We start from the raw sequence: 7,500 nt of genomic DNA, 5'->3' as shown, positions 1-7,500 counted from the left end.
CGGCAGATCCTATAGACCTGACCCCACGGGTCGTCCCTATTCTCACTCACGAAACTCCTCCACTCCTCTTCTTTAACTTTTACCAACATATCCTTATATTCCCTAGCAGCACAACTAAGTTCATGCCTAAGCTGGGACAGCCTGTCAGAATTGGACCGCCGAGCGCGTTGAAACTTTCGCCTCAATCGCCTGACAGTCCTCCTCTTCAAGGTTAACTCATGCGTCCACCACTTAATTTTCCTAACGATAAAACTTTCACACTTTCTAAGTACCCTATCATTAACCCCCCACACTACCTCATAAAGACGAGCAACCTGCTCATCAACCCCCAAATCCTCAAACGCTCTAAGCGGTATACCCAATACCGCTTCCCTGACAGATCGTCCATATTGGTTCCAGTCGATACCAGAGGTACGCCATCGCCGCAATGGACTCTCATACAGCGAGGGAGGGGATTTGGGAGTAACCATAATTTGGATCAAATTATGATCACTCAATCCCCACCCTCCCTTAACCTCCCATCTAGCTACGAACGCCCTATCTGCTGCCTGATTCATAAGCGTCACGTCAATGTCACTCACGCCCCCAGGCCCATCAAACGTGTACCATTCACTCGGCTCATTCACAATGTGGAGGTTTTTAGCCACCACCCATTCACTTAATGCCTCGCCTCGACTGTGGCTTTGATATCCAGACGAATGCCGGGATACCTTACTAAACCACATCGAAGACGAGGCATTCGCATCCAGCCCTAGGATAAATGGGCTACTACTCGCAAGTAGTAGTAGCTTATCCATGTAGCCCAGGTAGGGCTCTAGGGGCTCGCTAAATTTGCAGTACAAACTAGCTACAATCAGCCTACCGAACTCCCCCTCTATCGCGACACATACACCCAGTTGTGAGGAATCCACAACTACACAATCGTAGTTGGGATCACTCACAACAATTGCAGCATTAGCCCCAAGGTCCGTGAAGACCTTGAAACTACCAGGAAGACCCCGAACCACACCATTGGTGGCGTAGGGCTCCTGGAGTAAGGCAATGCCGCACCTCCCCTCAGCCATACACCCCCCCAATTCACACATTACGGCATACGCCCCCTGGCAGTTTAACTGTATAATCCCCCCCATCAGTGTCTGGCGAGGGCGCGCTCAACAATGCCACAGTATATCGGGCAGACAGCGGACATCATAAGATGCCCAGCTGGTCTACCCTTGAGCGCAGTTGCGGCAATGGAGTGCATTGACGCAACTGGCAGCTCTGTGGCCTTCCTGACCGCACCTCCGGCAGACATCTGATTTGGCCCTACACACAGCCACTCTATGGTCGAAACTCATACACCGGAAGCAGCCAGCAACGGGGCTATCCGGTCGCACCCGGAAGGAGAACCACTTGATGTAGCACCTACCTGCCTCCAAGAGGGCGGACATCATTTTGTCCGTACCCTCAAGGACGACATTGGTGCTACCATCAGGGGCCACCTTCCAGGGACGACTGACCATCCTCACATCTGACCTCTGGGACGCCGGGCTAAAATCCTGAAGGTTCAGCCGGAGTAACTCTTCCATGAACTCATCATGGGAGATCTCCGTGTGAACCCCCTGGACTACAACCCGAGGACCCAACTTCCGGTTGACAGTCACGTCCAACCCCACCTCCCCGAATTTCGCGTTCATCGCAACTTTCTCCCTCTCTAAAACAGAGGGAGTGCGGATAACCGCCCCACCACCCTTAATTGGCCTAACCTCGTGGATCCTTACCCCCAGGGAAGGACCCACCTCCTTAACAACTTTTTTAATGACTTCCTCAGAGGAAGCTGCAGGCCCCTTACTCCTAACCACAACTGACCAGGTCTCAACAGGCTTCTGCGCCACCGGTGCAATCGCCTCCAGTACAGGTGCTGGGGGCGGAGGCATCGGTGCCGATGGAGCCGGCATTGACCTGCTCGGCGGCGAGGAGTGTCCTCCACAGCCTCCTCTAAGGGCGTCAACTTGACCACGAAGATGGGCATTCTCGGTTACTACCGTCATCAGAAGTGCCTCGTATTTCGAGGCAAGCTCCATCAGCCCCTTCGCGGTCCCTATAGCGAAATTTTCGGCCCCAAAAACTACTTCGCTTAGCTCCGCCGAAATTTTCTTAATAGCCGCGACATGGCTAACCGCACCACCCCCGACAACAACAACCCCCTTAAGAGCACCACGGTTGCTCGCGCCGCCCTTGCTCGCGCTCGTATTGCTCGCGCTCGTTTTGCTAGCGCCCGTTTTCTTCGCGCCCGTATCAACGCGCGCAACACCCACTTCGCCCTCGCCCGACTTTGCGGGGTGAACAGCCGCTTTTTCAGCGGTGTCACCGTTATCGCAACCGCTACCACTACCGCTCCCGCCCTCATCACCCCCCGTTTCTGCCGGCGACCCCAAACGCGCCTTCCGCCGTGGCGGGGACCTCACCGATGGCCTCACCGCCTCGTCTCCCGAAGTGTCCACCGTTACCACCGATGGACCGGACTCCTCACTCCCAGCGAGGGATTTAACCCTCCTCCTCCGTGGTGGAGGCATTCTTGCCTTCGGACGCCCTTTGGTAGGCTGATCCGCCGAACTTACCACTGACGCAGATGGCACTAGTTCAACAGATGCCGAAAACAGCCGCTCGCCAAGTACGTGCAACTGAACGCGCTGGAGAAAGTATCTCTAGCGCAGACCCGCTCTATAGCAGCGACGACCCAAGCGGACGATTAATGCGTTCTCGCTAGGGTACAGCCCACAACTCCAGCCAAAAGGCCTGGACAGAGGTCACTCAAATTGACCGCCGGACGGATCAATGTCCCCGTAACGGCCGCGAGTCGACCGATGTGGCGCTGGACCGAACCGATCCGTGGGTTAAACGCACACTGCTACGACCGTTTGTCTGCACACGGTACACTCACTTCGACACTGGACAGACGCTGGTACCTTTTGAGCAATCCTGCTCGAAACCTGCTGAAACTGGCCAACTGAACACCAGATGCCCAACACAACACTCCAAATAGGCGACTCTGCCGGCAAAGAATACCAACAATACGGCACTAAACTGGGGCTATGCAAAAAGTCCCCCACCAACAACAACGTGAACGACCACGTTGCGGTAGCACCTAAGGTACTGTACACAATATTAAAAAATATGTACTTACCGCTATTCCACCGAAAAATGCCCAAAAAACGCGCCAATTGTGCCCTTGCACGAAAAAACACACTCGCGGTCACGTACCCGAGCACTAACAACAAAACGCGAATACTCGCACAAAGCGAAATTCCGCAAGAAATTGTAGCAACAATTTCACACACTCGACAAGCAACGGTGCTTATGCTAACGCGTAAACAAATATCGCTCAAAAGAAAATACCGAAAAATCACCGAAAATTACTAATCACAACGATGCGCACGCACGTCTATTCGCGTCGGAATCCAAACAACGAATCAATGGGTAGATAGGGACAGAGGGAATCTCGTTAATCCATTCATGCGCGTCACTAATTAGATGACGAGGCATTTGGCTACCTTAAGAGAGTCATAGTTACTCCCGCCGTTTACCCGCGCTTACTTGAATTTCTTCACTTTGACATTCAGAGCACTGGGCAGAAATCACATTGTGTCAACACCCGTTAGGGCCATCACAATGCTTTGTTTTAATTAGACAGTCGGATTCCCCAAGTCCGTGCCAGTTCTGAATTGATTGTTAATTGATAATCGTTATAATTTAAAAAGTATCTATACAATAATAAATCCTTTAGAAATTTTAGCAAGAAAGTTCCACAATTGGCTACGTAACTACTATCCGGGGAACAAGAATCGAAATTCTCTATTTACCCAGAACGAGTACATAAACCATGGTATTGCTTCCCAATCAAGCCCGACTATCTCAATCTTCAGAGCCAATCCTTATCCCGAAGTTACGGATCTAATTTGCCGACTTCCCTTACCTACATTATTCTATCGACTAGAGACTCTTCACCTTGGAGACCAGCTGCGGATATTGGTACGGCCTGTTGAGAAGTTTGCGTAACCCCACCATAAATTTTCAAGGTCCGAGGAGAAAATATCGACACAACAGTAAATGTCATGCTCTTCTAGTCCATCTACCATATCTCTCTTCGAAAGACTTCCATGGTAGTACGACTATAAAACAGAAAAGAAAACTCTTCCGATACCTCTCGACGGCTTCTTTATGGTCGTTCCTGTTGCCAGGATGAGCACAAGGCCCATTTTTAATAACAAACGGATACTCAACAGGTTACGGAATTGGAACCGTATTCCCTTTCGTTCAAAATTATTCAAGTGTTTAATTACTATGGAATAAAAATTCATTCATTTCATTTCATTAAAACTTGAAAATTTTCGGCTTTCGCCTTGAACTTAGGACCGACTAACTCGTGATCAACCACTGTTCACACGAAACCCTTCTCCACTTCAGTCCTCCAAGGTCTCATTCGATTATTTGCTACTACCACCAAGATCTGTACCAATAGCGGCTCCATGCAGGCTTACGCCAAACACTTCTAAGCACACCATTGTACCCTCCTACTCACTAAAGTTTCAAAATTTATAATCCAACCGAAATTGTATTATAAATCATGTACTTTAGCGGTAATGTATAGGTATACAACTTAAGCGCCATCCATTTTAAGGGCTAGTTGCTTCGGCAGGTGAGTTGTTACACACTCCTTAGCGGATTACGACTTCCATGTCCACCGTCCTGCTGTTTTAAGCAACCAACGCCTTTCATGGTATCTGCATGAGTTGTTAATTTAGGCACCGTAACATTACGTTTGGTTCATCCCACAGCGCCAGTTCTGCTTACCAAAAGTGGCCCACTGGGCACATTATATCATAACCTCAACCTTCATATCAAGAAAGGTGAGGTTCTTACCCATTTAAAGTTTGAGAATAGGTTAAGGTCGTTTCGACCCTAAGGCCTCTAATCATTCGCTTTACCAGATAAGATTATTTTACATAATTTTTAAATGCACCAGCTATCCTGAGGGAAACTTCGGAGGGAACCAGCTACTAGATGGTTCGATTGGTCTTTCGCCCCTATACTCAATTCTGACAATCGATTTGCACGTCAGAACTGTTCCGGTCTTCCATCAGGGTTTCCCCTGACTTCAACCTGATCAAGTATAGTTCACCATCTTTCGGGTCACAGCATATATGCTCAAGGTACGCTCCAGTTAGAGGTATAAATAATAATAAATTATCATTATACATAACTATATGGAACGCCCCGGGATTGAATTAATAATGTAATACATTAAAAATTAATCCCATTATTAATACAGTTAAGTTAATTTCGCCATTAGGTTTAATATAACCCAATGACTTGCACATATGTTAGACTCCTTGGTCCGTGTTTCAAGACGGGTCCCGAAGGTATCCTGAATCTTTCGCATTGTTAATCATATAAATGCATACAATTAATATTAAAATCAATGATAATAATATTATTGTAAAATTCAAAAGAATTTTAGCATTATATATAATAAAATCTATCAACACTTTATCAAATCATCAGTAATTATTCTATGTTAATAAGCTAAAAGCAAATTAATTTGAATAAACTTAAAAACCAATGATCTTTTGATAAATATTTTATTATGTTAATAGATTACAATGTCCTTATATGAAAAAAATGCACACTATTACTATAATATTTAAAATTAAATACTACAGTTATAATGATGAATTTTTCATAATGGATATTCAGGTTCATCGGGCTTAACCTCTAAGCAGTTTCACGTACTATTTAACTCTCTATTCAGAGTTCTTTTCAACTTTCCCTCACGGTACTTGTTTACTATCGGTCTCATGGTTATATTTAGTTTTAGATGGAGTTTACCACCCACTTAGTGCTGCACTATCAAGCAACACGACTCTTTGGAAATATCTTTCTAGTAATCATTAACGTTATACGGGCCTGGCACCCTCTATGGGTAAATGGCCTCATTTAAGAAGGACTTAAATCGTTAATTTCTCATACTAGATATTAAGATATTCCATACACTGCATCTCACATTTGCCATATAGACAAAGTGACTTAGTGCTGAACTATTTTCTTTTCGCTCGCCGCTACTAAGAAAATCCTTGTTAGTTTCTTTTCCTCCCCTCATTAATATGCTTAAATTCAGGGGGTAGTCCCATATGAGTTGAGGTTGTATAAAATATATTTTAGATTGATTTGTTTATTTTTATTTAATTTTTTTGCTATTTGCTATTTTAAAGAAATATATTTTTATATCTTGATTACTCAATATTATTCAATCTTTTCATCCCTTTTTAAAATTCATAATATAATAATTAATAAAATTAACAACATTATTCCTCCACATATCATATATTTTTTTTTATTATAAATTTTTCTCAATACAATAGAGTGAATTAATTCTAGAATAAAAATTTATTTTATGCTAGACATTCCTCTTATGTATTATTTAATATAATTTAAATAATGTTGAAAATTTTTTCTTTTATGGGAATACTAAGATTCTCATTTATCATAAATTTTCGTTCAAATATGAGGTATTCAAGAATATATTTTCTATATTTCTTTTTATGCTATTAATATTATGGATTGAAAAATACAATCCAATAATATGCCATATGCTTAAATTCTATTAATTGACTAAAAGAATAAGCAACTAATTTAGCATAGTCTTACAACCCTCAACCATATGTAGTCCAAGCAGCACTTTAAAATTAATTAAAGTACATAACAGCATGGACCGCAATATGCGTTCAAAATGTCGATGTTCATGTGTCCTGCAGTTCACACGATGACGCACAGTTTGCTGCGTTCTTCATCGACCCATGAGCCGAGTGATCCACCGCTTAGAGTGATAATTTTTTTGTATTTTTTTAATTCAAAGTCAAAGAATTTTAATTTATTGAAAGTATTAATAATTAATCAATAATAAATTTTTAATACATAAGTTTAAAACATCTTTCAATAAATTGTAATTTTAAACCCAAACATTTGCAGCTGCGCATGTCTTAGGTCAACAAAAACAGTAATACCTTTTATATATTATTTTCTTCTCTATTTGTGCGTTTTCTTTTTTTAAATTTTTCAACATGTTTTTAATCACAAATAGAAAATACCATAAAAAAAAGGTATTACACACGTTAATGTGAACAAGTTAACTTATCATTTATAATATTTTATATAAATATCACAATTAAATATTATTTTCTATATAAATAATAAGTACAGCTATATGTTTAAAGGTTTTTTTATTGCGTTCAAATACAATGTATGCGAAGTTCACAATATAATATATATTGTCATAATGCATTACAAGGAGTTAAAAAAAAAAAAAAAAACAGAAAAACATTCAAAACATTGTATAATTCAAAACATTTTGAATGAAAAGAACAAAAAGAAAACTTTTTTTTCTTTTTTATTCTTTTTTTTTATTTTGTTTTTATATAATTATTTTTTTTTCTTTTCGGATAGGAACACAATAATGATCCT

At 42.3% G+C, this 7,500-nt stretch overlaps 2 non-coding genes and 1 pseudogene across 2 annotated transcripts in view; all 3 read right to left on the bottom strand.

The window, feature by feature from the left end:
- LOC138858564 (large subunit ribosomal RNA) overlaps positions 1 to 6,183 on the bottom strand; it is a 9,883-nt pseudogene extending 3,700 nt beyond the window's left edge.
- A 503-nt stretch (positions 6,184 to 6,686) lies between these two features.
- On the bottom strand, positions 6,687 to 6,865 carry LOC138858590 (5.8S ribosomal RNA). Its single transcript, XR_011397642.1, has one exon. It is a non-coding gene; the product is annotated as a 5.8S ribosomal RNA (ribosomal RNA).
- A 625-nt stretch (positions 6,866 to 7,490) lies between these two features.
- The window catches only part of LOC138858631 (small subunit ribosomal RNA), a 1,990-nt gene continuing 1,980 nt past the window's right edge, over positions 7,491 to 7,500 (bottom strand). The window contains exon 1 of the ribosomal RNA XR_011397683.1: positions 7,491 to 7,500. This exon is cut by the window's right edge and continues 1,980 nt beyond it. This is a non-coding gene — a ribosomal RNA (small subunit ribosomal RNA).

This window comes from Bactrocera oleae, unplaced genomic scaffold, assembly GCF_042242935.1.
Source record: "Bactrocera oleae isolate idBacOlea1 unplaced genomic scaffold, idBacOlea1 ctg00000010.1, whole genome shotgun sequence".
Taxonomy (NCBI): domain Eukaryota; kingdom Metazoa; phylum Arthropoda; class Insecta; order Diptera; family Tephritidae; genus Bactrocera; species Bactrocera oleae.
Note: the sequence above shows the minus strand (reverse complement) of the source record. Positions and strands in the feature narration are given on the sequence as shown.